Source organism: Lactuca serriola, chromosome 2, assembly GCF_051521515.1.
Source record: "Lactuca serriola cultivar US96UC23 chromosome 2, Lser_US96UC23_V15, whole genome shotgun sequence".
NCBI lineage: Eukaryota > Viridiplantae > Streptophyta > Magnoliopsida > Asterales > Asteraceae > Lactuca > Lactuca serriola.
The window spans coordinates 117,284,419-117,303,383 of record NC_136409.1 but is presented as its reverse complement, the minus strand read 5'-3'; positions in this window follow the sequence as shown (position 1 = coordinate 117,303,383).

The following is an 18,965-nucleotide window of genomic DNA, read 5'->3' as shown; positions in this document are numbered from 1 at the left end:
GCCACCCCTTTCGCCTTATTAAAGGAAGCCTTTCATTGTTTCTCTACAAAAAGATGATCGTAATTCAACGGGACACCACACAAGCACTTTAAAGTCTCTCTTGACTGTGAAGGAAGAGATCGTAGCCCGGGATCGATATGCCTTATGTCTTTAATGACATCAATAGAATCCCTTAGAAAATTTGTTTATTTCTTTATCTTTGGCACACTCTTGCGCGAAGATCGTTATGATTTTCAAAACTTTGGTTCGTTGTCCTAATGGTACTTTCAGGTTCAGAGGACAGTAAATGGTAATCAATTGCGAAAGTATGAAACTGCGAAAGTCGGCAACTAAAACGGAGGAATTCGTGGACAAGATTTAGGCGTGTGAAAAATTCAAACGGCCCTGACATCACGCTATCAGTTATGCCGCCTTACATCACAAGTGTCAGTCACGCCTTTTAAGGCTCCTTTTTAGTAATTTAGGATTATCATTCATCGATTTTTCTCTCTCTAATCATATCGTGTATAAGGATTTCTACGATTCATTATTCATTACCACTTTCAAAGCAATTGAAATTTTTCTAGCGATTTATCTCTCTACTGTTCATCATCTTCTTCACTAAGCAACATTGGCAGCCTCTTCTAAAACACCTTATGTCGTTGAACAAATGGCACATTCAACTCTGCTCAACATCAAGGCCAACCAGAATCTAATCCTGGACCTTGATCCTACCAAGTACGACGCCTTTCTTCAACCTCTAATTGAGTCCATGCATTATTCACCACTGGTAATCGCCATGACGAAAACTGAGAATATACCCTTGGTTCATCTATCCAAGGGGATGAGATGATCAATTTTGAAGTCGACAACAAGAAAACCCACATCACTAAGTCCAGTTCTATACCCTAATGGGGCTTCCTCAAGGTCGTGACCTAATTAATCCAGATTCCATCTCCAACTCTGTTATCTTGGAGATGTTCTATCAAATGGGCTATAGGGGGTATCTGCCCATTGTCTCCAAATTCAAGAAACCTAATCTTCCACTTGTTTAGAATGCTCTGTTCACCCTGATTTTCAAAAGCTTTTCAGAGAGGGTAACAGGCTCAGACTGTGCTAGCAAGTTATTCATGACCATAATGTATGGTGTTTACTCAGGCGTTAATCTCAACTACAGGTCGATGCTTTGGGCTCCACTCGTTTAGAGTACGCTTTCTACAACTAGGCACAACGAGATCTCCTATGCATGCTTTTGGACACTCGTTGTATACAGAGCTATCGATCGCCTAAGCATTCCGGTGATAGAGGGATCGATTATGGCTAACATTCAGGTTTTCCACACCATAAACATCATTCTTCCAGACACTTTCAGATTCACCTTCATTGGATCAATCTCGGAATCGATGCTTCACAACGTCCCAGCTGCCAGTGAAGTTCTTCAAGATTATCGCAGTATACTACCTTCTGGTCTACGACCAATGAATGATGCAATACGAAAGGTTCTTGATGAGGCTGATAAGCTAAAGAAGGGGGTAAACGAAAGGGGAAGGATGGTCCATCTGAATCTGTCCAGACTCCAAAGAAGAAAGTGAAGTGAGTCGCTCGCAAGCCACGAACTCCCACCCCAAGTGATGAGGAGGGTGCATAATCCAACACTATCTTTGATATTCACATCGAAGAGCAAGTCCAGCATGAACAAGATGATGTGACAACCCGAAATTTCCATTTGGTCAAACCCTAAAAGTCAACCACTTCTTATCATAAGTTAATGTCATTATTTCTTATTTTTAAGAAATTTAAAGTTCGTTTGATTATTTTAATATTATTTTTTAAGCGAACGGGTGAAAGAAAATGCTGTCTCGGGTTTTGAATTTTAAAAACCGCAAACACCTCGTGTCTTTGAAGTTTGCGGCCAAACTTTTATGTTCGGGTTGAAAAATCACCCAAAAACCGTGAACTCATGCCTATGCATGAGTTTACTCACCAACTAGTCACTTATGTGTTTACTCCCCAAATCTCAAAAGAGTAAACTCCAAAATATCCTTTCAAGTATCATCCAAAAACTTGTCCTAGATCTTCAAACTTGTAAGTGTTCTAACAATTTCAAGTTAGTAAAACACATAATCTAGTGTTTGTGCATCTATTCATCCATTCATTTATGTATTTTGTCTAGATTTTCCAAAACACCAAGAACACACACTAAGTGTTCTCGGAATTTTTAGCTCAAATCAAGCTTCTTAATAGTAAGTACTTCCATCCTTAAGTCTTATTAAGCTAGTATTACATTTAAACATCAAGAAAATATGCCAAGAACACAAGGTTGGAGGTGTTCACGGTCCAAGAATGTTCTTGGGCCGTAAACACCAAGAATGGCACCAAAGTGTGCCTAAGTCCTTATCTAAGCCCTAGTTTGATGTTTAAGCTTTCCTTGACATGTTTAAACTTTCCCTTATGTGTTTAAGCCTTGGAAAAACGTCAAAATCCAACACTTTTAAGTGTTTACGGTTTGGGGAGCTCCCAAAACCGTAAACACCCTAATATGTGTTTATTTGAGTCCTTTTTCCTTCCTTAGCCCTAAAAACCAACCTAGACAATTACCTTGTTTTGTTAAGGACTTGAAACCAAGGCAATACCCTTTTCCATAAGGTTTTATGGTAGTAAACCCAAAGGGAAATGGCCATGAGGCCGTAAACTCCTCCAAGGAGTGTTTTTGTTGCCCTAGTCCCTTCCAAGGCCAAACCACCAAGTATAAGTGCTTCAAAAGACTTATGGAACCTCAAAACAACACATGGTTACAAGGATTAGAGTTTACGACCGTAAACCCTAGAGTTTACTGCCGTAAACTCCTTGGGTTATGACCATCAAAACCATAAACTCCAAGGGAGTTTACCCTTGAACTCCAAACAATCTAGCCTTGCCCTACAAACACTTGGATGCAATCCTTGTGATATTTAACACTTGAAACAAAGTGTTTTCATGTTCTAGGGTGTCCCAACTTAATTTTATTAGTTATAATTTGGCTAATTAGTTATATATATATATATATATATATATATATATATATATATATATATATATATATATATATGTTAATATATGATAACTAGGCTCGAGTGTGTGTACAAATCTTCATTTGTCACCTAGCACCGCATCCGACACTTCAATCAAATCCACTCACTACAAGTGAGTTCATACCCCTTTAACTAACCTTTGAAAAACTTTTAAATGTTTTAAATGCTTTTATGGGGGGGGGGAATACAAGTTGAATACTTATAGTTATTTACATCAATCACATGTGATTAATAACTACAAAACCAATGATTTTATTACTGTTCAAACTGTTTTACTTCAAACTGATTTACAAACTCTTTTACTTATCAAATACTTTTATTTAAACTCTTTTATACTTATTATAATTGCATGCCCATATATGTATAATTATATAAGCAATGTTTAAAAGGCTTAGGAAGGCCGTCCGCCCTATTTCCTTTTCACGCTTGAGATGTGGTCTCGTGGGGTATCGGGTAGTCGTCCGAGGGTCATCTCAATATTAATTATATATCATGCGTACATATATAGACATAAAAGTTCTTCCATATTCATGCGTACCAGTTACATCATTAGTGTGTTACCATATGGGTAGCACGGGATAATACTTATACACTTGCTAGATCAATGAGATGTTCATTGAGTCAGTTCATTCATGAGTCAGTACTTATTACTATGAGAACATATACAACAATACTAGAAGAAGAACATATACAACTATACTATAAGAAGAACATATACAACTATACTAGAAAGAGAACATATACAACGATAATAGAACGAGTAACAATACATTACATATACATGAATACGTTAACAAAATTGTGATCCACTGTATCGGAGCATGCCTTAAATGTCCTGGCCCGAGTTATAGCCAGAGTCTCTTGGAGGGAGAGCGTGAGTTTGCGTATAGATCTATATTGGATTGACTATCCTACACCTTGCTGCTAGCTACAGCCGGACTTGCAGGTCTGTGGGTGCCAAACGTCATACCTTTTTACGACCTACATTTGTCGTGTTACTTAGTCGATAGTATGGTACAATTAATCACATAATACCTTGATATAAATCCGGTTTAAGGTAGTTAGTACATCAGTAGTTCCTATAATACAACACTACGGTACTACATTAATTTACCCTTTAAATATATTTAGTGATCATTTCACTTAAACATTAATGTACAAACTATATTTTGACAATGATAGTTACACTTGGGAAAATTACACACTTTTACAATAAACGAACTTACGAATCAGTTACGCCTTGGTAGAAGGCTGCTATTAATAGAAAATATAGGTTTTTCTAAGAGATTCAAACTTTTACAAACACTTAAAAACATTCACATACATTTATCACCAATGTTTACAAAACTCATACTTTAAGCCACGTTCAAACGTTTTGATACAAATACCGACACTAAAATACTTATGAATTCACCAGCTTAATGCTGATAAACTCTTTCAAAATAACTTGTATTCTCAGGTCATCAGTAGACAGGTACCGAGGCCAGCTTTTGAGAAGATGGAGTGCATGCAAGACTCATCTTATTATTTTGATTTACATTTTTTGTGTCTATAATTGTACGGAACACGCTTGTATTAAAATTATATATTTAATGCAATGGATGATGTTGTTTGCTTGTTTACTGTTATACTGTGTTGTGATACTTTACATGACGTCCTCCTCCCCAGAACGTTTCCGCCGTTCTCGGTTTTGGGGTGTGACAGATGACACCACTGCAACTTCGCAGCCCCACGTTTCGGAGCCAATACCTATGAACCCTATGGTCACTTTTCACATGCCTACACCTCTTCCAATTACAGATGATTTCTTTAGGGTTTCGCACCTCCTCACTCTACAATTACTACTACCACTCCCATCACTATTGCACCATGTCTAACTATGGGTATCTCGCAACCCCAAGCAACTCTCGTATAATCCACTCTTTTGTTCACTGATTCTACAACAACAACAACCATAACCACTATTGAACCTCCAGTTTCTGTCAACGTATCTGATACGGGGGCAGGTGTTTCCGGTTTCACTCTTGGTCAAGGTTCTACTCCTATCTCACCTCTCCGACAAGATGATCCAGATACTGTTTTCGGGGGTCATGATGATTTTTAAGCTTTTACTTATGATCCTTTCACAGTTCGAGAAGACAGTGATGATGATGCTCCAGTTATCAAAGGGAAACTAAAGTCCATCAATGAGAAGTTAGACACCTTGCTTCAGTCTACCAAAGCATCCTCTCGCAGTGACTATTCTGAGGAAACTATCAAGGAATTTCTTGAAACCCTAACCAAAGAGCACACTGCAAATCTTGGCAAAACAAACAAGGTTGTTGCTGAAACTGCATATGTTTGCAAGGAAACAACCAAAAAAGTTGATAAACTAATTTCTGATGCTCAATCTTTTATGAGTACTTTCTAGCCTTCCTTTGAAACAAACACCGCAAAGGCGAATCCAATAATAACTAGTCTTAGAACTAACCTTCGGACTGAGAAGGATGCTCTTCAGAAAGTTCGCATTGGCATTCAATCTGACAATACAAAGTTTCACACCTCCATCTCTTCGAAAATAGACAAGCTTCATGAAGATTTGGCTATTGAGACCAAAATAATGGATGAGCTCACCGTCAAAATGGAAAAGGTGAAAGTTTTATTTATAAATTTCACTCATGCTAATAAGAGAATTAACGATCTCTTGTCTGAAAAAGCTACGATGAAGAGTTGCATAGCTTATGTGAATGCTTACTTTAACAATTATGTTGAAACTCGTCATTCTCTAATCACGATATCTGTAAGGAAGCATCTGACTGATAAACTTAGGCCTGTGTTCGCAATGCTAAACAGGCTTGAGGGTGTTTCGAAGTTTGGCACACTTCTGAAACAAGGGAGATACACTAAGAAGCCATCTACAAAAGAAACCCAGAAACCAACCGTTACTACTAAAAAATCTAATGTTCAAAAGCCAAATTCAAATGTCGAACCGAAGGATAATGTAGCTTCGGGTTCGAAAGGTAAAGAAAAGATTATCAATGACAGTGAAGAAGATAAAATTGATGAGCATGAGTTGAAACGAAGGAAGGCTCGTGAAGCTGAGATTGATGAACACAATCACATTGTTAGAGAAGCTGAAAAAAATAGAAAGCGCTTTGTGATGCTCAAATCACTCTGGAAGCTAAGAAGACGTTATTTACTCCTTGGTCTATGGAGATAATTCTAACCGAAGCAGTTGACAACCCAAGCATTCACTAGTTAGAGACGCTCACCTCGTTCGATCTAGAGAACACATTGCATTCACAACTTGATTTTCCAGTTACCCAAAAGCTTTTTGTTTCGTACCTTTGATGTGATTGCGAATGCTTCAGAATCAATGAAGGTGTTAACAATTTACTCATTAAGTTTTATCTGAAGCATGGCAAGCCCTAACACCTCACTTGGAGCATAATGAAAATAACAACCGTAAAGGTCATTGGACCTATTCAAACTGACAGCTTTGTCACTGTCAAGTTTAAGACAACTTGAGGGTCGAATAATTTAGTGTTTGAGTTCTCACTTGCAGACCCGTCATGTTTAAATTCCAACGATTGGACTATGCTGTTACACCTCTTGATGAAGGAAGAAAAGAAGTATGAACCAATTGTTTCTCATATCAAGAGGATGTTTGTTTCGTACATCCATGAAGTAGTGAAGATGGATGTTGAAAATGCCTCTGTGTTGCGGAAGAAACCAACAGTCCTTCTTGAAGCTTCTGCGAATGACATCGAGAAGATGAAGATGGGGAAGATTGAAAAGGACAACTGGATCATGATGTTTCAACGAGGATCAAAAGAAAGAGTCGATGTCCAGAAATTTCTATTTGCTTTTTCTGATAAAAACATATTCTCCACTTCCTGCTTGAACTATCTTTTGGAGATCACAGAGTAATGTTGTAACACCGTAAATTTCAAAACAATTTTTCACATTTTTAAAAACATATTTTCATTCATAAACATTATAAAATCTCATTGTTTCACATATCAATCCAAATAAAACATCCCAAGATCATAATGTATAAAACTCCTCGTGTGTGTACCGATCATGTCGGCGCCTTCCCGCGATCCTCACTGGTACCTGAAACACATAAACCAGACTCTGTAAGCATAAATGCTTGGTGAGTTCCCCAAAATACCCCATAAAACACATATTAGCCACTCGAGGCTATAACTCTATGGACCCTCTGGTCCTAACTCGGTGGACCCTCTGGTCCTAACTCTGTGGACCTTTCGGTCATAACTCTGTATACTTTGGAAGACACACACACCATAAATCACATAGAAATAATGCAGTGCATCACATCACATAAATAGCATAAAAATACTCTATCACATAACACTAATTACCACTCTAGGTAAAGTATAGTGAGAAGACTCACCTCAGCTAGCAGGTGAGCAAATAACCTCGCGCTCGGATCTCGAACTAGCCTCCTCCTAACACAAAGGATGAATTTCTCTTATTAATACTCCTTTCACGACTCAGATAATCTGATTTCTCATTCAGACGATTTCAACCAGATCTATCACTCTAAACTATAGATCTATCATCCCAAGGCACAATAATTACGTAAAGCTTCGATCTTTACATTCATACATGATGTTATTGCTTCAAAATGCCAATACATGCTCTTTATGAAGGTTTTTGCTCATCAATCCTCATTTGGACCACTAAAGCTGAGACATCTAGACTCTAAGGACCTTAGGAGGTCTAGATCTGAGGTTTCCAACCACAACCAGGTCTCATTCGACTCATAGATTCAAAAGAATGCAGGCAAAGCCCTAAAACTCCCAAAATGAGATCTAGTACAAGGAATGAACAAGATGAGGACTTTGTATCTTCTCTTAGCAGCTGAAACACTCAATACCACAGATCCACTGCCTTCCTTTGTTCCCCATCATGAAGCTCTTCATCCTTCTTCATAGAATTGCACCAAGAATAACAATATGAGCTTCTCTCTCACTCTTTAGCTCCAAAAGAAATTGGTTTGCTCTCAGGGTAAGGTAGCCGCAAATGAGGCTATAAATGCCTTTAAATAGGTCCTAAACCCAGGAAATTAGGGTTTCTCTACCCAGCACCTACTCGGCGAGTCCCTCCTCTGACTCGTCGAGTCCATTTATTAAATCCACGTGAGCAACTCGACTCGATTCGGCGAGTTGGTCCATCAACTCGTCGAGTCCCTCCTTAAATCTTCAGATTAACATACACAATAATGTCCCTGAAAATCCGGATGTTACAATTCTCCCCCACTTGAATTAGATTTCACCCTCGAAATCGCTCCTTCACAACATATAGATCCAATCCAATAACTAAACAGCTTCATCGAAAGGGGGTCTCATACCACACAACTCTGTTCCTTTTTGGACACCTAAATCCAAACAGGAACTCCTCCTTGTAACGTAGACATACCCATTTGCCACTATGCTACCCCTTCTGACTCTCAAGAATCTAGAACTCTAGTAGCCAGACACCCAGCCAGACCGTCGTCTTCATATGTCACCATGTTATTGGCTCCTTGAATAACAGAACCCTACAGCTCACTGCCCCTCTGATTCTCTAGTGGGGACCGATAAAACAAGTCCATGCCCAAAACTGGCTACCGCTCACTCGTCCCAGACATGAATAACAATCCAGGTCATATACCAAGGAATGGAAGGATTACATCACACCAGGGACTCATCCACTGAACTGTAATCAAACCCCAACTCCCTTCTCCAAATCCCTTTCAACACTGAGCACCAGGTCATCTCCCGACCTAGCAGTTGAACCTCCAAGGGTTACCCATTGCACACCTCAACATGTTGCACTGACTTCCTTCCCACTCTAGCTATCTCGACCCAGTGTGACACTCAAGTCACGAAGTTTGCTTTTCCTCAAGCGAATACAGAATTTGCTTCACCCTCGACCTCTGTCGTCTACTACTCATTAGTTCCATGTGTTTCGCGGTTTATCTACTCAGGTCTAAGGCACCAGATAGAAGCAATACCCCCATCCAAATGAAATTCAGCTCTAAATCCGGAATCTCATTCTACCTACTCAACGCACTACCGGAGCCAAACTCAAACTTGAGAGTTTGATCTGACCTAGAGCTGGAACCACTCTCCCCAATGAACCACTCAACTCATGACTCATGACCTGTAACCAGTGCGAACCTCACTGATCCACTTACCTTTGGCCACAAATATCACTACTCAATTTAGAATATAACGACTTCCGACAAACATGGAGACCCCAGTCTCACCCCTGGTTCGCCCCCAGGCTTCCAAAACTCAAATATTAGGGCTACCCAAGCCTAAAACTCTTATGCACCAAGCTCTGATAATAGAACACTTCATCACAACATTCTCTCGCTGACTAGAGGGTACTACGGCTCCCCGCTGTATCACAACGACCTCCCACTGAATAGTGAGTACTACAGCTCCCCGTAGCATCACCACAACCTCTCACTGAATAGTGAGTACTACGGCTCCCCGTAGCATCACCACAATCTCTTACTGAATAGTGAGTACTACGGCTCCCCGTAGCATCACCACAACCTCTCACTGAATATGAGTACTACGGCTCCCCATAGAATCACCACAACCTCTCACTGACTCATTGAAACTGCAGCTCCCTGCAGTCTTACCGCACTTACATTTACCACTTCACAATCTCACCCTCAGGTTGACATCACACTGTGATCATTAACTCATGCTTTGTGGCCCAGCATAGATAGATACACACACACCTATCCAGGCTTTGCCTCACTGCTTCGGACGACCACTATCATGACAAAACCTCTTTTTCTCACTGCAATTCACATTCTCAAATAAATCCATTTGATGTTAATTACCCGAAGGGCCCCCACCGGAACCACAGACACTTGATACACCACTAGTCATCTCAAACTCAAAACTCAAAATAACCCGAGATTTAGGACATTAAACTCGGATACCCCGGAATAACATCTCAACGCCTCGCAGTGTCTAGACTCTATCACTGATATCATACTCATGGCATCATACTCAAATACTGCATTGCTTCCTCGGAATCTCACAACCGGTCTTTCTCTCGTGCCACTTGTAACCCCGGAATACTCCATCTCCCAAATTAAAACACGGAGAAATTGCCAACGACTCAGAACACGAAGATGACAATCAGAAACTTCCTCCTCCATTGCCAAAAACTCATGCAAGAATACTCCTAACGACCCTGAAGTTGGTTGCCCAATCAACTTCTTCCCTTCCCATACTGCATATAATAGCACATACTCTAAACCAGCAATTTTCAACCACTGAACTAACCTCACAAGCCAACCACCTCGAATTCACCATTTTAACCTTGAAGGATTCCTAACCACCACAAGGTCTCCGAACAGCGGCCACTTACCGTGGAGACACTCCTCCTTTCTCAAAAACGCACCACATGCATTATCTCACTCTGCACCGCTCCTTGACCGCTAATAACCCTGGTCTCAAGAATCCGCACCGTAGGCCTCTCTATCTAGTTCTCTAACCACTCTTGAACAAATCTCGGATCTCCTCAAAAGTACCCAGTCCTCCCCCACTCAGGGTCCGAACCATCACCAATTGGTTTGCCAACAATCTATTCCACAAACTGTTTCCACAAGTAACATCGCGCCTACTCTTAGGGGGTGTTACGCAACACTCGATGATCTCTTGACAGAGATCAAGCAACTCCAATTGCCCCAAAACTCAGATGAAATCCTCACAACATCCTACCATGACCGCCTTTAGTCGTGCAGAATCACACACCATTCCATCATCGGACCTCTCAACTGTCCAGTATAAACCCTGACTCTTAGTCTGGAAGTAATGATCTACCATACTCCTTATCATCGACTCCTCAACCAATGTTCCATCACGTCACTTAACATAAGAGCGGAAACCATATTTCCACTCTTAATACCCATCAAAGACAATAAGGGCCACCGCCCTGATATACTCCTCTTGATCGTCCGACGTTGCAGCTAACACATGCCCTACTATACTCAATTAGGGTGTCTCCTGCTCCTTGACCATCTCAGTCCCCACTGACGACCTGTTCAAGCTATATCTTTACCTTGCGGCAGACCTACTGCCGCATACTCTGTTTGAAGAACACCATCCGTGCAATCCCACAGGGCTCACCCCCAAACTCGAAAACCGAAATCTCAACACCTCTTATGTCTCCCACAGAAAACGGATATAGCACCACTCAGATCACAGAAAATGACATGTCCACTATCGGTCGGTCGCCCAGCCCAGACTGTATTCTCGCATAATGCACCATCCCTACTCATCCCTGAGTCTTGCGACTCCAACTAGCATATCACCCACAATCCCTTGGAGCCCACTCGATTTCCCCTTTCAAGGGATGCTCCATTAAAACTTGTTCATCATGGCCTTCTGGCCCCACACTCATTCACCTCGATCTCAGACTAGACAATCCCCACGGAATAACTGGTAAAAACCAGAAACACTAACCGCCACATGTCATGATACTCAAACCGTCTGGTCACCTCTCGATCTGCTATGCATCATGGTACCTGTACAATGTTATCTCCTCTTAATCTTCTACGAATCATGGTACTCAGACCACGTTCCCTCTTCTCAATCCACCTCAAATCATGGCACTCTATCCATGACATCAACTCTCATCCTGCTACAACTCATGGGACTCTAGCCATGGCATCACTTCTCAATCTGCTACTTATCATGGTACTCGAATCATGACATCACTTCTCAATGCTCAAATACCAGCTCATGCGTGCCTGCTCAGACGACACGTGCTCAGGGCAAAATAACGCCCTCTCGTGAAACATCCGTGTAATCACAGTCACGGACTTCGTCCCCTACTTGAGGGACAAGAACTCTTGTGCCAATCATTCCCGCTCCAACGGGAGAACATACTCGTCTCTGAACATGGTGGTGAACCTCTCCCAGGTCACCTCCGAAATCTCTTCAAGAGTGAAGTTCGCCGCCACGAACTTCCACCAGTCCTTCGCCCCCAAGCGAAACTAGTTCAATGCAAACCGAACCTTCAGATGCTCCGGACATGAACAGTTGTAGAAGCATCCCTCGATATCAGAAATTCATCTTATTGCAGCAATCGGATCATGTGTCCCATTAAACTTCGGTGGCTTCGTGCTGCTGAACTCCCGAAACAACATCGAGTCACCCCCCCTGAGGTCTAGCAGCAGCCGCAGCCTCAGTAACCGCTGCATAACTCTCGTCAAACGTCTCAATCAAAGTGGTCTTGATAGACCCAAACATCCCCGGTATCTCTGTGCGGATAGCCGCAGCCCCCCTCGTCGTGGATCATCTAACGAAGTTCCTCGTCACTCACGTTACTGGTCTCTGGTTTGTGGCGTGTCTCAACCATGATGTCTCCAAAATACAACATAAAAATATCAGAGACTCACTCGAGTGTACTCGCACTCGATAACTCAGCCTACTTGTTCCTTAGTACCCTAAGGATTCTTACTTGGACTGCGCACTGACCTGGTGTTTTTAGTAGTACGGGCCCAATACTACCTTCCACACCGCATCAGCATTCACTCCAAGTCCTCCTTCCTAGGATCCCAGATCACAAGCACTCTACATCTCGCTAAGAATAGGCTACCCTTCGGTGGACTTCTCATAAGCTCCTCACTTCTACCTACTCACTCTCGAACCATCTCATAGCAGCAGTAATCTCCTAGGCTAAGGCATCACAAATCAGGCAACTCTAGTCCTAATAAGAATACCTAGCCTACTCTAGGATGCATAACACATTATTTCATATCTCGTAACTTATAATGTAAGGGTATTTAGGGAAATCACAGTTCGGCGCTGAATGAACGTACACACTGCTCTGCTCTGATCTTTTCAAAACTTTTACTCTTTGAGAAAAAATTGTGATTTTATTTGAAATTCTCTCAAATCCTCAGTTTCAGTTCAGATACGCCCAAAGGTGCACCCAAATCCCTCAAACCAAGGCTCTGATACTAACTTGTAACACCGTAAATTTCAAAACAATTTTTCACATTTTTAAAAACATATTTTCATTCATAAACATTATAAATCTCATCGTTTCACATATCAATCCAAATAACACATCCCAAGATCATAATGTATAAAACTCCTCGTGTGTGTACTGATCATGCCGGCGCTTTCCCGCGATCCTCACTAGTACCTGAAACACATAACACCAGACTCTGTAAGCATAAATGCTTAGTGAGTTCCCCAAAATACCCCATAAAACACATATTAGCCACTCGAGGCTATAACTCTATGGACCCTCTGGTCCTAACTCTGTGGACCCTCTAGTCCTAACTCTGTGGACCTTTTGGTCATAACTCTGTATACTCTGGAACACACACACACCATAAATCACATAGAAATAATGCAGTGCATCACATCACATAAATAGCATAAAAAATACTCTATCACATAATTCTTATTACCACTCTAGGTAAAGTATAGTGAGAAGACTCACCTAAGCTAGCAGGTGAGCAAATAACCTCGTGCTCGGATCTCGAACTAGCCTCCTCCTAACACAAAGGATGGATTTCTCTTATTAATACTCTTTTCACAACTCAGATAATCGAAGGCAGTTCTTTCTCTTTCTAACTCTTTAAAGTGGGTAAAAGACCATTTTACCCCTCCAAGGTCTCTATCACATATGTTGACTCAAACCCCACAGTCAACAGAAGTCAAACTCAAGTCAATGGTCCAAGTTTGACCCAACTCGTCAAGTGCACTCCTACGACTCGTCAAGTCCCTTCGTATCCTTCGAAGTCTCAAAAGTCCATCTCAACTCGTCGAGTTGACCCCCAACTCGCCGAGTTATCCCACAATCAATCCATCAGGACAAAACGTCGCCGACTCGTCGAGTCAGGACATGGACTCGGCAAGTCCCTTTGATCTGATTTCTCATTCAGACGATTTCAACCAAATCTATCACTCTAAATTATAGATTTATCATCCCAAGGCTCAATAATTACATACAGCTTCGATCTTTACATTCATACACGATGCTATTGCTTCAAAATGCCAATACATGCTCTTTATGAAGGTTTTTGTTCATCAACCCTTATTTGGACCACTAAAGCTGAGATATATAGACTCTAAGGACCTTAGGAGGTCCAGATCTGAGGTTTCCAACCACAACCAGGTCTCATTCGACTCATAGATTCAAAAGAATGCAGGCAAAGCCTTAAAACTCCCAAAATGAGATCTAGTACAAGGAGTGAACAAGATGAGGACTTTGTACCTTCTCTTGGCAGCTGAAACACTCAATACCACAGATCCACTGCCTTCCTTTGTTCCCCATCATGAAGCTCTTCATCCTTCTTCATAGAATTGCACCAAGAATCACAATATGAGGTTCTCTCTCACTCTGTAGCTCCAAAAGAAATTAGGGTTTGCTCTTAGGGGAAGGTAGCCACAAATGAGGCTATAAATGCCTTTAAATAGGTCCCAAACCCAGGAAATTAGGGTTTCTCTACCCAACACCTACTCGGCGAGTCCCTCCTCTGACTCGTCAAGTCCATTCATTAAATCCACGTGAGCAACTCGAATCGACTCGGCGAGTTGGTCCGTCAACTCATCGAGTCCCTCCTTAAATCTCAAGATTAACATACACAATAATGTCCCTGAAAATCTGGATGTTACAAATGCAAGGCAAATGATGCAGTTGTAAAGAAGTGTTATTCTGATATGACATGATGGTACATTGCAGTTCGCAGTTCATTTCTTAGTATCATGCCCAAGCTCTTCAAGACACAAAAACAAACACAACCGTGAAGAGCCTCCTTCCTCAATTGACACAAAGGTGGAGATTGTTGGGTCATTGGATTACGTCAATTGTAATTCTTTTATATAGTCCATTTTATGTAATGGGTTAGGCTTGTCCACCCGATATCTTTATTGATTAGGGTTTAGCTATAAATAGTGCATGCATGCACCGTATCTAGGGTCGATCCTCTTGTAACCCTACTCTGCCTTTACAGTAGCAATTCATCATCGAATTCTTCTAAGGCAGAGATTATTAATCATTCAGCGTAGCTTTGATCATCGTGTTCTTTATTTATGATTCAATTACCTGTTTCAAATTTGAAGATCTACTCATATTTATTATAACATCGCCAATGAGTCCCTTTCGAATCGGTAAGTCCCTTGCTACTCTCTGAGTCCCTTCCAACTCCTTCAGTATCTTTCAACCAATATAATTCTATTTCACCCCTACAACTAAGCATGCAGTCATACTAGCAAGAGTCACAAGAAGACAAGAACATACAGGCATATCACTATGTGTCACGAAGACCACTACTATCCTATTACATAATCCAATGGGGGTGGCATTGATGCCTTTGACCCACAAGTACAACGATGAGACTCACTTAACCAACGATGATCAACTGTTATTGCTCCTACTATTGCGAATACATATGCAATCACCCACCTATACAGCCATACGAACTACACCCTTAACTTTCCTTCTAAGGCTATAGGTTTGAGCAAAAGTCAACGTAAGTCAAAGTCAACAGTCAAAGTTGACTCTCCATGTCGTGGCCATACTTGGCCATGTAGTCTCCCTCAAACGACAAAACATATGCATTTCCCCAGTCGCCATGTCGTGGCAACCTAGGCCACCACGTGGGTACTGGGCTCAAAGCATCTTAATGGGTTAAGTCGAATCCTCCGATTCCAAAGGTTCCCAAGTCAAGATTTCATCATGTAACTTTTGGATTAGTGTCTAAGTCCATAACTATTTTGGTATGTACTTGACCCGATTGTGAGCATGGTCCTTTTGGGTTGCCTTCACATTGGTGACTAGAAAGGATGATTGTTGAGGAGAGAGGTTGGTTTATTGTTAAGAATAATAAATTAGGGTATAAATATGATTTTTTAATATATTATATTAATAATATAATAATTTGGAATCATACTATTAATTAGTATTTAATCATAAATTAATTAGGAATTAATTTCGGGATTAAATGAATTAACTAAAAGTACAGGGGTTGTTTTGTAATTATTTGATAGTTGAGACTTTGGGCTATTGGATTACCTTTATTAAGGCTTGAACGAAAATCCTAGAAGGATCTAGGAGTTTTCTTCCAAGGGCTTAAGGAAAGGAGTCCATGGACTTGCTTAGGCCCTAAGCTAAGGGATTAGGGTTTCCACCGTGAAACCCCAGCTAGCCTCAAGTATAAATAGCACCCTAAGGCACTAGAATTCGACCACCCCTTGGGAAAACCCTACTAGGGCCTAATTTTGGAGCTTAGTACCTTTCCTCATCCCTCTCATATTCATCCTCTCACTCAAAGTGTGTTTGTGAGCCATTAGAGGTATTACACTTGTGGTACTTGCTTTCAAGAGCTAAGGGAACTCAAGGAATTAGTTGTTATTACTATATAACAACGAAAGGTATGTATTCTATTCTCCTATTTCAATTTCGAAAATAGTAGATGCATGCTAGGTTTTCTTTTTGTGTTCATAATGTTGTATGACTAATAGTGAAAACATAGATCCATATCTAGGGTTGTATGCACACATATGATTGTTTGTATTAAATCCTTCAGTGGTATCAGAGCCATTGGTTTTTTTTTCAATTAGATTCAATACAAATGTATGAATTGGACAAATTAGGGTTTATGGCTAATAAACTCTAGGGCTTGGATTTTCTAAATTAGGGTTTCAAAACCCTAGTTTTCGAATTGTATTAGGGTTTCCCAAACCCTTTTCCTTAGCCACCAAGATTTCGAAATTAGGGTTGTCTAACCCTTGGGTTTCGAAATTTGCCTTGCCCCCATGATAAGATTCCAAATTTTAGGGATGTGGATAATGTCATATCTTATAATTATCCCTTAACTGTTTAAATAGATAATTAAAGATCTTTTGAATTATCCTATCCCAATTTTTGAATTTTAGGGGATTTAAAGGATTAGGTTAAATTAATTGTTTAATTTAATAGATAATCCTTCAAAATTTGATAATTCAAATTAATTGTTTAATTTTGACATAATTATTAAATCAAAGTTTTAATATTTAAAATTTAAAATTAAAAGGTTTTAAATTTTAGAAATTTTAAATTTGATTAAAACCCTAGTTTTTGAAAAGTTCAAATTTATGGTTTTATTAAGTTAATTAAAAGAGAATTAATAAATCCATAATCATGTGGTTTATATGTAATTAAAAGTGTAATTTATTAAATTAAACCACCTAGTATTTTAAAAGTGTAAAATACACCCTTATACTATATATAACATTTAAAGTCTAATATTATATATGTATAACTTAAACTGCTAGTCTTACCGTTACTAGGCCTCATTCATGAAGCCGATCTATAAGGGGTGTATAAGGTTATGGCCTATAAAATTTTCGTTTAATGGGTGTCCATTCTAACCCACCGCTTCCTTGATTGGTGGAGGGTCATTAGCCGAACGGGTAGGATAGGGCAACCCCTTTCCATTAAAAGAATAGTGAATTATAAAGTAACTAAATGTTTTTAAAAAATTCTCAATCCTAGTTACTTTAGGTAAAAGTGAATTGATGCAATTCCATGAAATTACACTTTGTACCCTTGTGAAGACGTAACTGGAGCGTATGTGGTTAACTGGCACACTAAATGGTTTTATGCAAACGTAATAAAGGGTGACTCAATGTTTGTTATAGTTCGGTGGAGCGTGTGTGGTTAACCGGCACATCGAATAGGTGACTGTAACATTGGGGGCACCATGTAAGTTTGCATGGTTATTCACACCCTGTTTTGTGATCCTCGGCATCCCAGTCACAAATCAAGGGGCATATCGAGATTTAAACATGCCATTGAAAAGTTCAGTGAATCTCAAAAGATCTAGGAGTTTTCAATACATTTAAAATCTACTCTCCTATTCGTTTTTCATGGTGGAAAATTAGTGAATCGTCATTCAATTACCTTCAAATGTTCTGCAATTTGGGTTACGGCATCCCTCTCCCAAGTTGTAGAGTATTGTGTTGGGTCCTAGCCTTAATATCTCATTTGGGTGATTTATTAAGGACTCAATTACTCAACTAACTTGATTTTTCTCCTGTTTTTAGATGTCTGAATCTAACCATGGTCTTCTCGAATCCCATGGAAAAGGTTTTCCTGCTCAAAGTGAAAGTCTATTACACAATGAAGGTGAAAGATCGATCCCTCCATTGTGGACTAGCTTGGTTTCACTTCCTCCACCTCCTCCTATTGTTCTCCCAAACCCACAAGATCGAAGAATTGAAAAGTTCAAAATCACTCAAGCCTGTTGGAAATGAAACATGAAGATGGAAAATCCGTGTGTGCTCACGTCCTATGGATGAAATCATACATCGATAGGTTGACAATGTTGGGTGCATCTTTTCCAAAGAAGTTGGTTGTAGACTGGGTTCTTCGTTCACTCCCTAAATCATATGATAAGTTCATAAGAGAGTATTATATGATGGCTCTTGACGCGACCCTCATTGACCTAACTTACATGCTTATTGTTGATGAATCAGAAATGATTTGGCAAAGTAATGGAGCATATTTTTCTGGTAATTCAACCAACCATGCTTCCATGGTCACTCTAGGAGAAGCCACCTGTTTCTGCTGCCAAGAGAAGGGGCGTTGGAAACGAAGCTACCCAGAGGACCTAAAGAATCTAAGAGATGGGAGAGTCAAAAAGTATGGCTCTACTTCAGGTAAAATCCACTATCTAACTCCATTAAGTTCCTATTCATTGATTCTTAATACATAATGTGATAAGATTACATTTGAATGTTTTGCACGATCAGAGAAAATAGAGGAAGCTTGATGGAAGAGCAAGATGAGTCTAATCACGAAGAAATGGATGACGATCGTATGGATTCGAAGATCAGATTTTGAGATTAGAAAGTTATGATATAGTTGTTAGGAATATTTGATTACATGGTTTTCCAG